The sequence below is a fragment of the Macaca mulatta genome, chromosome 6, assembly GCF_049350105.2.
Source record: "Macaca mulatta isolate MMU2019108-1 chromosome 6, T2T-MMU8v2.0, whole genome shotgun sequence".
NCBI lineage: Eukaryota > Metazoa > Chordata > Mammalia > Primates > Cercopithecidae > Macaca > Macaca mulatta.
This window is the reverse complement of record NC_133411.1, coordinates 169,694,531-169,711,781: the sequence shown is the minus strand read 5'-3', so window position 1 is coordinate 169,711,781 and position 17,251 is coordinate 169,694,531. Positions and strand designations below refer to the sequence as shown.

The window sequence follows — 17,251 nt, the reverse complement described above, 5'->3', positions numbered from 1 at the left end:
TATATCTTCATTCTCATGAGAAATCACCCAATGTTTGAATGCTGCCAATGAATCTAAAATTTAAGTCTGTGAATGCTAAACAAAATATCTCTGCTGATTGTTACCATTGTGTGACATCTGGTTTTGGAACACTGAATATCACATAAAATACTTTATGACAAAGGACCAAAAATTATCCACTAAGGCAACCTGCAGTTGATGTTTTTTTAGCTGAGTCTGTTCATGCCCCCTTCAACATTGTTTAGTATAAAGTTTCTTCATTGTTGTCTCATCTTTACCTTCTAAAATTCTTTCAGAAATCAAACTAATTGGTGTAGGAGATGTCATACTCCTTCAAACTGCTCCTTTCTAAAAATTTGCTTGACATATATCTAGAGAAAGAACCAAGCCTACGTTGGGGAAAGGTAGACAAGACCCATTAAACTTATCTCATTTAGTCAGTGAATCAGTCCTGTAATCATCATAACAGATACAATGTGACATTTACTAGTTTTTCTCTAATTCTGTATAGTAGGTATCTTTTAATATATTTTTGTTTTAACAAATTTATTAAGATTTTGTATTTTCTACTTTATACATTTGTACATGTGTTTAACTTAGGTAAGTATAAGTTAATTCATTCCCAGTAATCAAGAGTTGGCTTTCATTTCATGAGCCAAATTATCCTTAAGCATACAAAAGTCAAGAACCCTGGGCAGACAATTGAATATCTTTGGAAAAATATTTGAGACTAAATACATACTATTGCCCCAAATAAAGATCATCTTCACAAAGGAAATATGATGGCTTTGTACATTGTTTTATATTTTTTAGAAATAAAAAGAGTAATATACATTTATTCATAATAAAAGAAATGAAAGGTGTACAAGTAAAAGTTAAGCTATTTCTACTTTTCTGCAACAACTAGAGTTGACATCACAAAATGTATCCTTAGATACTGTCACTATGTTCATGCAAATATCCAGTCACACAAAGATGCACACATAGATCATTATTTATAAATGGAGTTGCCCTGCACAAGTTGCTTTTCTCAATTAGAATACACTAAAATGCCTCCAAGTTAATAAGCATACCTGATGGCCATACTAAATTTAGTTATCTAGTCACCAGTCACCAGTGTTGAATATGCAAGCTATTTCCAACAAGTAGTGGGAAACAGTCTACTCTAGATATTAATAAATTCCAGGTTTCTGAGTTTTTTGCTTTCTGCTTTTTACTGTGCCTGGAAGATAAATAGTAGAGTGCCAAGGAGTGAGATAAAAGACTTATTTTAGATATACAGAACACTGGGATCAGAATAGGCTTATCTAAAATTTAAAGGGGGCTAGGGGGAGGGGCCTGTGCTTTGAATTTACAGATTTAAGAAGATGAGGAAATCCCAAACAGAATAAATTCAAAGAAATCTACACCAAGATATAATTAAACTTCTGAAAGGCAAAGACAAAGAAAAAATCTTGAATGGAACTAGAAAAAGAGAATAGTGGCTTACCTCAGAGGAAGAATAATTTAAATGACAGAGGATTTCTCATTAAAAATCATGGAGGCCAGAAGGAAGCACAAAAATATTTTTAAGTGCTGTATAAGAAGTTTTAATCCACAATTCTATACCCAGTAAAAATATCCTTTAAAAACAAAAGGGATCAATGCTGTGTGTGAAAACAAAAAATTAAAGGGGGAAATAAGACATTCGCAAATGAAGGAAAACCAAGAGAATTAGTTGCCAGCAGACCTACCCTAAAAGAAGGCTAAGAGAAGTTCTCTAAACAAAAAGGAAAGACAAAATAAGTAATCTTGGAGCACCAGAAAGGAAAACATAACATAATTTTAAAAATAGCTAAATACAATAGGCTTTTCTTCTCTTAAACTTTCTAAATTATGTTTCACTATTGAAGTAAAAATTATGACACATCTCATTTGGTTCTAAATATATGTAGAGGACATATTTATGAAAAATTATATTATAAATTGAGAAGGAGAAAGGAAGTAAAGTTTTTGTATGTCACTCAAACTGGTAAAATGATAAAACTATAGATTGTAATAAGTTGTGTATATATAATACAATACCTAAAGCAATCATTCAAAATCTATACAAAGAGATGCACTCAAAAATGCAAAAGCTGAAAAGGGACTTCTAAAAAATGTTCAACCACAGAAAGGTAAGAAAAAGAAAACAAGGAAGACAAAAACAAAATGGTAATCTTAGTCCCTAACATATTAATAATCACATTCTATGCAAATGATTATGCCAACTAAAACATGTAGTTTGGGGCCTGGAACCTCACCATGCAGCCTGCCTTTTCTCTCCAGTTACAGACCCACTGGCAGGTGGAAAATATCTGGGACTCCAAGGAACACAGTTTACATACCAGTGACTTGAGAAACAAAATTCAAATTTATTAAAATAAAGATTGACAAAGTTAATTTTAAAATGATCAATTACATGCTTTTACAAGAAACTCACTTCAAATATAGCAATATAAGCAGATTAAAAATAAAAGGATGGAAAAAGATATATTATGGAAACCAAGGAAAACAAAAGTACCTATATTAATATCAGACGAAGTAAAATTCAGAACAAAGAAAATTACCAGAGACGGAGAGGGACATTATATAATGGTCAAAGGGTCAATCTACAAGGGAGACACGATTTTAAATGTGTATGCACCAAACAACATAGTCGCAAAGCACGTAAAACAAAAACCAATATGACTGAAAGGAGAAATACACAATTCCACAATACCCCTCTCAACAATTGATTTTTAAAACTAAAAAATCAAGAATATAAAAAAATTTTACATCAAACAAAACAGTCTAATAAACAATGTGGAATACTCCTCCCCTGAGAAAAGTAGGATATTCATTCTGTTCAAGTGCCACCAAACAAATACCAGGAAATAGTATATTCTGAGCCACAAAATGAATGTTGACAAGTTTAAAATAATTAAAATTGTACAGAGTGCATTCTCTGACCATAATGAAATCAAACTAGAAATTAATTATAGAAAGATAAAAATCTGCAAACATTTGAAAATTAAACCATCTAAATGGCTCATGAATAAAACAGCAAATCTCAAGGGAAAAATACATTGACCTGAACAAAAATGAAAATACAACACAGTAAAATTTATGGGACACAGCTAAAGCAATACTGAGAGAGAAATTTATATAACTAAATGCATATGCTGGAAAAGAGAAAATTTTCTCAGTAATTGAAGCTTCCATCTCAGAAATCTGGAAAAAGATCAAAATATCCCAAAGCAAGCACAAGGAAATAAATTAAAACACAGAAATCCCTAAAATTGAAACAAGAAAGCAAGAAAATCAACAAAACAAAGAGCTGGTTCTTTTAAAAGTTCAATAAATAGAATTAATAGACCTCCAGGAAGACTGGCAAAGAAACAACAGAATAGACAAAAATTACCAATGTCAAAAATGAAATGGATATCACCACTGACACAGCAGAATCAAGGGATAATAAGAAAGTTATGTAGACAACTCTAGATAAAATGGGCCAATTTCTTTAAAAAACACAAACTACCAAAACTCACTGAATGCAAAATAGATATTTTCAATAGCTCTATATCTGTTAAGGAAACTGAATTTGTTATTTTAAAACCTCCAAAAAAGACATCTCCAGACCCAGATGATTTCACTGGGGAATGCCTACAACTTGTTTAAAGAAAAATTAATTCCAACTCTGTAAGTATTTTCCAGAAGATAAAGTACAATAGGTTATTTCTCAAATTGTTCTATGAAGCTAGTATTACCCTGATATCAAACCCAGGAAAAACAATATAAAAAATTACAGACCCAAAGTCATCCTTAATATAGATGCAAAAGTTATTAACAAAAGATGAGAAAACAGAATTCATCAATAAAAAATTATACATGATGGCCAAATGGAGTCTATTCCAGGTATGCAAAGCTAGGTCAATATCTGAAAATCAGTTAATAGACTGTATTAACAAGCTAAAGCAGAAAAATTACATGATCATATCAATTAATGCATTAATTAAATTCAAATGGAATTAATGCAGAAGAAAACTAATTTACCCATTCTCACTAAAAAATATCTCAGAAAAATAGAAATACTCCCTCAACTTTATAAAAATCATCTGCAAACAATATACAGCTAACATTATACTTATTAGTGACAGACTGAAGATTTTCCCCTGAGACTGAGAACAGGACAATGATGTTTACTCTTATCACTTTTATTCAACATAGTCTTAAAAGTTTCAGTCAGTGTAATAAGGCAAGAAAATAAAATAATAGGCATATGTATTAGGAAGAAATAAGACTATTTCTATTTGCAGGTGACATGATTGTCTTTGTAGAAAATCCAAGGAATCTACAGTATACTCCTAGAACTAATGAGCAAGTCACTAAAATTGCAGAATATAAGATAAACATACAAAAATTTATTGTATTTTCGTACACCAGCCAGAACATACGTGCAGCAAACAAAACGTGTATAGGACTCATATGCTGAAAACTACACAATGTTGATAACATAAATCAAAGAGGACCTATGTAGATGAAGCGACATACTATGTCCATGGATTGGACAATTCAAATAGTAAAGATGTCAATTTTTCCCAAATTGGTATATAAATTTAATCACTATCAAAATCCAAAAAGTTTCTTCTAGATACAAGATTATTATACAATTTATATGAAAAGGCATATAAACCTAGAATAGTTAAAACAATTTTGAAAAAAATAAAGTGGAAGGAATCAATCTACCTGATTTTAAGATTTATATGCTTATAGTCATTGAGACTGTGGTACTGGCAGGGTTATAAACAATGGAAAAAATACAGAATCCGGAAGTAGATCCACACAAATATGAAACTGATTTTTTTTAACAAAGTTACAAGAACAATTCAATGGAGGAAGGACAGTCATAAAAAAGTGATGCTAGTACAAAAAATCCAAATAAACACACAAGGAAACCTTGATCTTAATGTTACACTTTATACAAAATTTAACTCAAAATGGATCATAGACTTAAATGTAATACATAAAAGTATAAAATTTTTAGAGAAAAATAGGATAAATAAGATTTAGAAGTAGGCAAAAAGTGAAAAGAAAAATTGATTCAAATTGCTTTAAAAATTGATGTAAATAAACCTTTTGATCTGTGTAATACCCTATGAAGAGGATAAAAAGATAAACTATGGATTGAAAGAAAACATTTCCCAACCACATATTCAACAAAGGAATAGTATATAAAGAACCCTCAAAACTAAGAAAAAAATTAATTAAAACATAAGCAAAAGACATTAAGAAATATTTCACCAAACAAAATATATAGCTGAGAAATAAGCATATAAAAAGATACTGAACATCAACCATTAGGAAAATGCAAATTAAAACCACAGTGAGATATTGCTTTACACCTATTGAAATAACTAAAGAGTAGTGACAACACCAAATGTTGGTGAGGATGTGAAGAAATTAGGGCCCCTCATACCTTGCTGGTAAGAATGTAAAATGGTATAGTCACTCTGGAAGAATATGGCAGTTTCTTAAAATACTAAACATGCAAATACATCTAGGAGTTAAAATACTAAACATACCATACAATCCAGGAATTAAACTTCTGTCTGTGCATTTATATTAGAAAAAAAATAAAGACTTCTATTCACACAAAACCTGTGCACAAATGTTTATAGCAACTTTATAACAGAGCTGGAAATAACTCAGATGTCCTTCAAAGGTGAATGGTTAAACAATCTGTAGTTCGAGTCCCAGATACTTCCTAGTTATGTGAAAACACAGTTATATTATTTTATTCCTTTGCCTCCATTTTCGCTCTTGTAGAAGAATAATTGTGTCAATCAAAGTTTTTGAGGGAATTAAATGAGTCAAACTATGTAGAGCACTTAACATGGTGCTGGCACAAAGTACTCAGTAAAAATTACCACCAATAGGGAGTGTAATTAGTTCAACCGTTGTAGAAGATAGTGTGGAGATTCATCAAGGATCTAGAACCATAAATACAATTTGACCCAGCAATCCCATTACTGGATATATACCCTATAAATCATTCTACTATAAAGATACATGCATACGTATGTTTATTGCAGCACTGTTCACAATAGCAAAGACTTGGAACCAACCTAAATGCCCATCAATGATGGACTGGATAAAGAAAATGTAGCACATACACACCATGGAATACTATGCAGCCATAAAAAAAGGATAAGTTCATGTCCTTTGCAGGGACATGGATGAAGCTGGAAGCCATCATTCTTAGCAAATTAGCACAGGAACAGAAAACCAAACACCGCATGTTCTCATAAGTGGGAGTTGAACAATGAGAACACATTGACACAGGGAAGGAAAATCACACACTGGGGCCTATCAGGGGTTGGGGGGGCTAGGGGAAGGATAGCATTAGCAGAAATGCCTAATGTAGGTGACGGGTTGATGGGTGCAGCAAACCGCCACGGCACGTGTATACCTATGTAACCTGCATGTTCTGCAAGTGTATCCCAGAATTTATAATAAAAAATAAAAATTACCACCAATAATACTTGCACAGCTTGTAGAAGATAGTCTTAAGATTATGAAATCCATCCTGGTTGTGTGGTACTGGTGTCGGGGATGGGGATGGGAGCAAAAGCCTCTGTCCACAATTATTTCTTTAATTGACTAGTTTGGGCAGCAAGAATATAAAAGCTAGACGTCACATACTGTGTAAAAATCAGAAATGAAAAGCATGATATGGTCAGTAAGAAATGCAAATACATACAAAAATGCTAAATTGCTTAAGTACAGAAAGATTGCCTGCTGGAAATAGGACCTATCAGTAAAACTGTGAAGTGTGATTTTTAAAATATGATTTATTAGAAAATTCCAGCAGCTAGACAACAGAAAGATAGTCCCTCTAATAAAAACTGAACGTAGCATTTCTTATCTATTATTTGTTTATTAGGGTTCTAATTAGCCAGACAGTGTCACCTAATTTCAACACATTTTACAAATAATTTGCCATATGTCTGTTAGTATTTACAATTTCCAGGCAATTTGGAAAATGAACATATTTGAGGACTCTCTATTCACTGGTTAGCATGAAAACCCAAGGGATGCTATAGACACATTTTTTCCTAAATTGCACGTGCCTCTCTTTACTGGGAAAGTGATCATGGGAAAGAGCTGGTCTTAGGAGAAAGACCAGTGATGGAAATTATACTAGTCTTGGGAGAAAGACGATGTGGTTTGAGGTCCCACGTTCACCACCAAATTCCCATGTGGCTTTGAGCAGTTGTATTCACTTCTCTGAGCTTCAGCATTCTCCTCCACAGCACAAGGGGCCTGCACTAAATAACCTCCAGTTACCCACGAGTGCAACATTCTGCAGTTTAACCATATCTGTGATTCTAGACCACACTTGTCCCTAGAAGCCATGGCACTCTGAGTGAAGGGAAGTAAAGGAACAGGGACTTAAGCATTCTTCTCCTTAGCAGATGGGGAATTTTGAAATGCCAATTCACTTTTTAAAAAATTCTAGACTGTCTAAAGCACAGGCAAATTTCATGTTCTTAAAAATTCCTAGCTTATGTCTTACACAGCGATGCAGATTTTAGATGGTGTGGGTGTTTCTTCTCTTGTCAAGTGTTTCCTATGTCCATGTTTCTTCTTGGTAGTCTGATAAGATCTCTAGGTACATATAAAGTTCACAGTTACTCTCACAACCAACCAAAATCTTAGGTAAAGATTTTCATGAAGTTAGATAGTATGTTCACTTCTTTCCAACACCTTTTATTCTTAAGTTTGGTAATATTTCTTTTTTACTACCCTTAAAATCAACTTATTGCTCATTCTACTGTCTCTTTTATTTATGGATCCATCAATAATTATCCATCAATACAGCAACTTGCTCATGACATTTATGCCAATTAGTTGAGTCATAGGTAACTTAATAAAAGGATTATACATGAAAATCTCATTTTAGGGTATGAATCGAAGCCATCAATAAGTCCGTTAATAATTCTGATTTTCTGTATGTTTGCACCATTCACATAATCTGCAACTCTAATATATTGGTCCCACTTTCCTTATTTTGTATAATCAAACAGTAATCAATAAAAACTATGACTACTGCAAAATGAGACTTCTGAAGCTTTGAGGGCAAATTCATCATCAGCATGCATATATAGAAGTCACCGCAGAGAGTCTAATCTGTCTTTCTTAAGTGCCCTTGAAACCAAGCAACTGAATTATATTTCAGGCCCCCAAAGGGAGCTACAAGGTTATAATTGTCTCACACTTAATTACATGCATTACCAAAGGTAGATGGACAAAGTCATTTTGTACCATACGTAGAGAACAAAAATCACTATGAATTTTGATATTGCTAGCTCATTGATTCACAGAAAGTAGAAATTTATGCAAGAGCCATGTCTAACAATGTAAATGTTCAGCCAAGTCGAAGAACACTGCCTTCACTGTTCTGGGACTCAGCCTCACATTCACAGACTCACCATTCTTCTCTTTCACTCTTGGGCCTAGTGAGGCAGCTTATTTTTCCTTTTTCTTTCATTGGTCACAGTTATTTATTTTCAGTGTGTCATCTTCTCTAAGTTTCTGAGGGAGTGTTAGCTTGAGGCCTTGCCTTGACATAATCAGATATAATCAGAAAAATGAAAAATTCCATAGGAAAGAGAACTATTTTAGCCAAGGTGTGCGAGAGAAATACCGCCACTTTCAAGGACTGTTTTCTTTTACTGGAGCCTGCTCAATAGGGACGTCAGCTTTGCTGGGGTAAGTAAAAGCATCCTGGCCTTACCTACATAATGGGGGAGTAATTGCCTCTTAGAATCAAGTCTGAGTTCTGAATTAGGCCCAGGATATAACTACTTTTCTTTACACTGCATTTGAAATTTCATTTGGCTTACTGGGTGCAAGATCCACATTTCTTTTCTAACAGAATGTTTTATTTTTTGTCAATTGATTTCATTATGATAAGCTGATGGCAAATGCTACTTCCTTACTCAACAGGGCTTGCAGCCTGAATGTGCCTGAATACATTTTATGATAAATAATATATCCTGCTATCCTGCATTCATCCAGCGCAGCCTGAGGAAGCAGATGGGGTTACAGCCTTCTCCTCAAAGCAGACAGAAACTACAGCTTTGAGGAAGAGAATGAGATCATTACATGGCTTCCCGATTTCATCTTGATAAACTCTGAAGCTGCCATATTGCAGTAGTTTTCCACTATAGGTGGGAAGTTTGACTTTCCTTTGAGTTCAAAGGAGAAAACTGGTGCTTAAAGAAAAATGTGTTCGCTCCCTAAGTATGAGTTACTCCTTCCAGGAAAAAAAAAGCCCCATGCATGCAGGTCTATGATGAATACATTTAGGGCAGTCCTGTGGCCTGCTATTAAGGCTGGAGTGACACTATGCCTAACCCTAAGGTGAAAAGTAATGTTAAAAATAAAAATTATACTGAGCTTCTAGTTATTTTGCCTATGGGAGTGCATGCATGCATCTGGTGAAACTTGGTTTTTCTCTGAATTTGCCAGGCAATTCTGGCCAAGGTAGGCAGAGGAGAATCTGAAAACTGTGGAGAGGAGCTTGACCTCCAAAAGCCAATATGGCACTCTGCTACTCCTCTACTCCCTTCTTCCACAGTTTCTTCTCTGTTTCCAGATCTTGCAAATGTACAGTCAAGAGTGCTTGGAGTATTATTCCATTAACAGATGTACTGTTACATTAAGCCATTAATCATGCAAATCACAGATGTTATTTTCTTTCTAGATGTTACTATAATTACTCTTAATAACACCTACTGAGTTCGTCATTTCATCCATTGATGACTTTTTAAAAATTTCTTGGATAATTCATTTCTTACAGTCTATTTATATGGATTTAAGGGCTCAGGATCTCTCAGGTTTTCACTATGTATTTTTTTAAAGAGTATAGCAGTATAACATCACATATGAGTAGATTAATAGGCTCTTGAGAGACTGAAGGTTGAAACCCACATGCTGACTTTACAATTAAATCATACTCCTCTCGTGCTAAAAGATGAGCTTTATCTTTTGAAGCCTACAATGCTGGTAAGTCCAGTGAAGGAGGCTACCTTTTGAATGAATGGAGCTTTGAGGAACGGAATGGAGCTTAGTCCAGCTGCGTAGTTTACAGATGATAAAACTAGGAACTAGAGAAATGAAGTCTGAATTCCTGAGACAAAAGAACACCAGAGTCCAAGGTTCATGGCTCTCAATTCAGTGTTGCTGCTGCTTGTTTTATTTTGCAACAGACTCTCGCTCTGTCATCCAGGCTGGAGTGCAATGGCGCCATCTCAGCTCAATGCAACCTCTGCCTCCTGGATTCAAGCGATTTTCTTGTCTCAGCCTCCCAAGTAGCTAGGATTACAGGCATGCACCACCATGCCTGACTAATTTTCGTTTGTTTTGTTTTGTTTTTTGTTTGTTTGTTTTTAGTAGAGATGGAGTTTCACCATGTTGGCCAGGCTGGTCACGAACTCCTGACCTCAGGTGATCCTTGGCCTCCCAAAGTGCTGGGATTACAAGCATGAGCCACCGCACCTGGCCCAGTGTTGCTTCTACTGCCACGTTCATTCTTCAAACAGCTTCTGCCACGTCAGACAGGAATGAAAATTTCTTTTGTGACTCAAAAGTAAACTAAACCAGTTGGATTCCTGAGACTCATTCTACCCATTTACTCACTCTCCTTAAAGTAAAATTTAGCCAGGCATTCTTAAATTTTGCTTTGAACCTAGGGAGCTCTAGCTTTTCTGCCGATTAAATATCACTGATTTCTCATTTTCTGGTGGCATCGTTTTACAATTCTTTTGACTACAAAGTTTCAGCTTTTGGAGTCTTTTCTTTTCATTTTTTATAAAATACACTTTTATTAAGAGATGAAGTTGGGTAGTCAGAATAGAAGTGAGTGTGGTTTAGCAGAAAAAAAAACCATGGGCTTTGGAATAAAACTTGCATATGAATTCCAGTTCTACTTCCTATAATTGTGTAGCCTTGGCAAGTTACTTTGCCTGTCAAATGCTCACATTAAAAGAGTGTGTGTGTGTGTGTGTGTGTGTAATTACCTAGTACAATTCAATAACTGGCCCACAGAAGGCACTTAATAATTACTAGTTACTAAGAGAACTGGATGAGAAAGAATATTAATGGATATGGCATTTTTTGTTTATGTTAAGTACTGTCTTAAACGTCTGGAGAAAAGAAGGAGAATTTCATTTTCTGCTTTCGGTATTAGTGATCACTGACTGCTGTTGCCAATGCAGGGAGCCTTGCAGATAGTTAGCAGCCTGAAAACAACCTGTATTATTTGAGAGGAGGTACTTTTGTCTCTTAGCTAAAGTTTTTGCAGGTCGCTCTGGTTTGGTGCAGTATCAATCTGAACTCATTAAATTGAAGTGACACAGGAACACAAGAATACATTGTTTCTTTGCCTCATCTGCTTAATTAAAAATTCCAGATCCCTCCACTCACAAGATTGATGGTGAAATCTTCACACACATGCCACCGTATGTTCTCTACTTCCTCTTCCCCAAGTACAACCTAAGGCAGTGCGTTCCAAATGTGCTTCCTGGGCTAGCTGTATCAACATTACTCAGGAACTATTAGAAGGGCAAAACCTCAGGCCCTGCCACAGACACTTTGAGTCAGAAACTCGGGATGACTCAGAAATCTGTTTTAAACAGGCCTCTAGGCGATTCTGATGGAGTTCCAGAACCATGACCTGGACAACCCAGTTACTATATGTTATGTAGCGCAGTTACTATATGTACTGCGGTGTTTCTCAAAGTGAAGAACAGGAACCAAGATAGAAGCAAAAATGATCTTAGGTAGGACAAAGATGACTTTAGGTGACACTCACATATCAAATATATATATCATATAGATCAAATGCGATCTATAAGGTAGATCACATAGTAAAAGTTTTCCCTCTCTCTTTCCATCGTTAAGTCTCATTTTGGTGTGACTAGACCTTTAATACCTCTCTACCCATTACTAATCTGCCATTTCAACAAAGAGAGCTGGATACAATTTTGAGGTCATTAGGTAGCAGCAGGGTCCAGCTAAAACTCAGCAATAGTTCTCTTCTCCTTTAGCATGCTAGTTAAATGGTAATAAACTTTTTATAAATGTTTAATTAATCAAAAAAGTTAAAATACAGTTGACACATGGATTAGCAAAATTATGTCAGTCATATGGCGGTGAATGTATTTAGAGAAATGCTGGTATGCTAAAAAGAACCTCGTTGCATAAATGCTTTAATTTCATTTGTGCCATTTATTAGCTGTGGTACTTTTCTTAGCTGTGCTACTTTTCTTAGCTGTGCTACTTTTCTAAGCCTCAATTTTCTCATCTATCAAATGGGAGTGATATTAACATCATAGAAATGGTATAAGAACTTAAGAATGGAATATGCCTCCTGTAACCCTCAGAACATAGTAGGAACTTGCTACATTCTTATACTCTCAAATCTCACTTTGAAGTCAGGTTTCTGTGTGGCCTTCTCAATAGCATTTCTGTTAGGGCTTCAGATTCTTCATTTGTAATGTGACAGTAAAGAAGACTTGAAGATCTGGAAGGTTCCTTCCAGCTCTTAACTAATATGTATTTCCACACGTGTATTGTATGTGTGTATGTTTACATATAGCGTAAATTCTGTATATAAGTATGACTTAGGCATAAATAGTTTTGTTCCCCAGGCATAAACCTTGAGTGTGCAGGGATAATATTGAAAATAGATGACTGTGTTGGAAAAATAAAAAATCAAATTGTGAGAAATGTGGGCGCTGATGTACATATCAGAGCTCAAAGGTAATTTCATTGTATTTTATCATCATCTGTCAAACTTAAAGTATTACCGACACTAGAAAATAGATTTTTGCAGAGGTTTCTGAGGACAATGGTTTCCATGAGCTGGTGTAAATATATTCAGAGAGACTTGTTCCTACTTAATAACCCGCGTTTTTTCCTTCTGAATTGCTGATGCATTCACTTATAGCATTTGAAAGGCAGTTTGTCCTTTGCTGTCAAGTGAACTTGACAGAATAATAAGAAATCCTGAAAAATTCAATCAAATCTTGTTGCTTCTCAAAGGAATTTCTCAACTACTTATTCTGTTTAAGGAGAAAAAGAGAAGACGGCATTTCTGCGGTCTTGTGTAAGACATTAACCAAATTTAATGGTACAGGTTCTCATTAGCAGGTGCCACATGGAGTTTTCCCTCTCAGTAATCCAGGGGACAGTTCCAACTGAGGTTTGGGGGTTCTTTGGGGAGTAGCAGCAATACATAAGGGGTCACTACAAGACTGTACTATTATAAAATCAGAAGCTGTTATCATCAGCTTATTTATTGCTTACAACATTTTTGTGAATCTGGAGACCTAAAAACAAGGAGAAACGGTGAAACTTGCTTCTCTTCCCTAGACAATAAAATAGCTTGCATTGTCTTTTACATAACTGACTGTTATAGAATCCCAGAAGCTAGATACACTCAAATATTGGCAATTCTGATGAAATGCCCCAGGAATTATTAGACTTGATTTAGCAGGCACTGAACCGAAAATTAGTATGTAAGACAGAGAAAATGTGCTTGCAATCATGCGGACAACAGCTCAAATTACTCTCTTTGAGCTCCAGTCTCCTTATCTATAAACTGAGGATAAAATGTTTCTACCTCACAAGATTGTCCTGAGAATTAATCAAAGAGGTAATGTTGGAAGTAGCCAGAATATCTAACATTAACTGAGCACTTACTATCTGCCAGGTGCTATTTCAAGGGCTTCAACCGCATGGGATCATTTAAGCCTCAATAAATCTTTGAGATAGTTACCATTATTAGCTCCACGTTGTGGATGTAGGAACTTATACCAGAGAAAATGTAATTAACTTGCCAGCCACAATGTGGCAGGAAGAGACAGAGCCAACATAGGAACCCAAAAAGTCTGCCTGCAGATGCTCCTCCTTTAAGGCTTAAAACACTTGACATTGTTATCAGCATTCATATAAGTTGAACCACGTGAAATTACAAATACTTGACCATTTTTGACATAAAAGTAGCAATTTTGTGTGGTGGTACCTAATAAGCACTGGATATGTATTAGTAGTAGCTACAGTTGCTACTACTGCTAATAGTAGCAATCATAATATTGATTTTATCCCAGACCCTCACTCATTAAGGAATACAGGTAATATTATAGAGTAAAAACTACTAGCTTGGCCATCAGAAGCTGGGTGAACTCTAGGTCTCAGTTCTCCCATTTGTATAATAATGGGATTGATCTTTTCCAGTTTTAATTGTCAATGGCAGAACCTTAAAAACGACCTATGAGGGAGAACCAGATATTTCTGTCCAATCTATCTTGGACCAATATCTAGTTCTGTCATGAATGACTGGTATATAGTTCATGTCATATACAACTCACCATGTGAGTTTGACGATACCCAAACTGGTACCTAGCCTGCTCAACACGGCAAGTTTACTGAGCACATGCTTGGATATTGTACTAGAATCAAATTTAGCGCTCATTTCTAAACACCTGTTTTCAATGCCTGTATTTAACTTGCTACAATAAAATAATACACAGTTTGTGGACTGACACTAGTTTATGCACTACCCTTTCAGTAGCGTTGGAACTCTGTGATATACATAAATTCTTAAAGGAAATATGTGTGTGTCTGTGTTCCCTTCTTGTAGAAATGTATTCTCTTTGGAGATTAGAAATGAGTATCCACAAAGCAAAAGAATATTTTTAGAAGAAAGACCACAGATGGACCATAAAAACAATATTACTTGGGGCATTCATATAAGATAGAGAAAAGAAATCAGTGTGTACCAAATGTTGTTAGTACATGTATTTTTAAAAATGTTTTTTATTTAAACAATATTTAATGGTCTTTCATGTCATCATATTTGAAGCACTAGAGAATTAGAGATAAACGAGACATGGTCACCATCCACTCATAGCTCACAGTCTAGCCAGAGACCCCCGAATGTTAGCACACAATTGTAGAATAGTGGCCAATGCTCCGAAGGAAGATGTATTTAATTTGGCTTGGGTATCACCGGGGGCTCTACACTTTCAGGTGTGATTTCTTACATTTTGTTGTTTAGAATGGTTTTATTTTTTTTTAATCCTTTTTATTCATTTATAACACATAATATGAACTAACCTTAAGTGCACAGCTTGATGAACTATAACAAAGTGAACACAACCATGTAGCCACCACTCGATCAAGAAATAAAATGCTACCAGCTTTCGAGAAGGTCCTGGTGTGCCTCTTCCCAGTCACCACCCTCTCCGTTTTCACAAATGTAACTACATTCCTAATTTCCAACCAATAACTAAGTTTTCCTGTTCTTAAAACCTATCAATGGAATCACACTGATATATTCCTTGGTGGCTGGCTCTTTTGCTTAATGTCATGTCCACAGTCATGGTTGACAAACTGCGTGCTAAAGCATCCCAAGATACCACGATGTGCTCATAAGGAGAGAGCAGGATATTTTTTAAATTTTAGAGTCACATAGTGATAAGTGACAACTTTCAGACACTGAATGAAATAATAGCTCATGGTAGTTCAGTTTCAATATTAGATTGTGCTACATTTCTTTTGATGTTATATCTTTTAACACCAGATTTTCAAGAGTATCTGTGATTAAAAGCCAGTACACACAAAAGTCAATATGAAACAAATGAGGGTGGCTACATCCAATCTGATTCCAATATTCAAGAAGCTTTGGTATGCCCAACAGGCACACAAATCCTATTAGTAATTTCTTGTGGTTAAGAATGTAAAATATCAGTTTTTCTTTCAATTTATGTGTATTTTTAACATGACTGCTAAGTTATTAAAACATAAGTATTGGCCAGTGGCAGTGTCTCACTCCTGTAATCCTAGCACTTTGGGAGGCCAAGGTGGGCTGATCCCTTGAAGCCAGGAGTTCAAGACCAGCCTGGCCAAATAGCAAAATCCCATCTCTACTAAAAATATAAAAATTATTGGGACATGGTGGTGCATGCCTGTAATCCCAACTACTCAGGATGCTGAGGCAGGAGAATCACTTGAACCCGGGAAGTGGACATTACAGTGAGCCCATATGGAGCCACTGCACTCCAGCCTGGGCGACAGACCAAGCCCTTTCTCACAACAAAGTATTTATTAAGTTATTGGGACCTTACAACTTAATAATCAGAACTATTATGTATTTCTTTTGGTGTGGTGGCACCTGTGAAAACATTCCGGAGACACTAAGGGAGCTAAGAAAGTTTGAGAAATCTCGTTATGAGATTCATTTTTGTTGCCTCATGCAATAGTCATTTGCTAATTTTCATTTGTGTGTGGTTTTCTATCATGTTGACTACACCACAACTTATTTACATGTTCTACTCTTGATGGAAATTTGGATTGTTTCCAGGTTGGGGCAGTTATGAAGAATGCTCCTATGAACAGTTTTGGGCATATCTTTTAGCACATGTGTGTATATATATATATATTTCTATTGGATATATATTTAGGAGTGGAGTTGCTGGGCCTTAATACTGCTAAACAGTTTTCTAAAGTGATTATTCCAATTTACATTTCCACCACGGTTGTTGGAGAGTATCAGTTCTACTCAAAATAACACTTAATATTTGGAGTTATTTTAATACTAGTAAGTGCAGACATATACAGATTTTTGTACTTTCTAAAGCTTAATTCAATTTTAGGGGTTCTACTTCAGAAAATAATACTAAACAAATTTAAGTTTAAAGTGAGCAATTATTGAAAATGAGAAAATAAATTACAGAAAAGCATAAAATTTTAAAGCTAAAAAAACCCCCAAATATTACAAAATGAAAAAAACTTGAGAAAAATAATATGAATTCACTGCCCATCACATGCCTGCAATATTTTGTTCCTATGTCCTTTTGCTGGACATTCTTGAATTGTCCCTTCATATGGAAATAATTTTGTATTTTCACTTTTTATAGCAAAACAGATTAGTCTTTGTTATAGTATGTTCGATCAAAACTTTTTAAATATAGTTTAGAAAAGTTTCTTTAAGTTCACAATTTGTCAAATTTGGGGAAATTTCTATCAGATTTTTTTTTAATGAACTGCAAATTTTCAGTTCATTTTAAGTTGTACAGTAAGCTTAAATGCTCTTTGAATTGGCAGCAACACTCAACAGCTTTTTTTTTTTTTTTTTTTTTTTTTCAGTGCTCTGGTCATGGTAGCTTATGTGTTTGGTTAG

At 35.0% G+C, this 17,251-nt stretch overlaps 1 protein-coding gene across 2 annotated transcripts in view; it reads left to right on the top strand.

The window, feature by feature from the left end:
• Window positions 1-17,251, top strand: part of ATP10B (ATPase phospholipid transporting 10B (putative)) — a 360,064-nt gene that overhangs the window by 77,614 nt on the left and 265,199 nt on the right. The window contains exon 1 of one of the 2 annotated variants that reach the window (XM_028849890.2): window positions 8,494-8,772. The exons of the other annotated variant lie outside the window; for it this stretch is intronic. The gene's annotated coding sequence lies outside the window, so the exon portion shown is untranslated. Of the gene's footprint in view, window positions 1-8,493; window positions 8,773-17,251 lie in introns of those variants that run through there. 2 annotated transcript variants of the gene reach the window in all.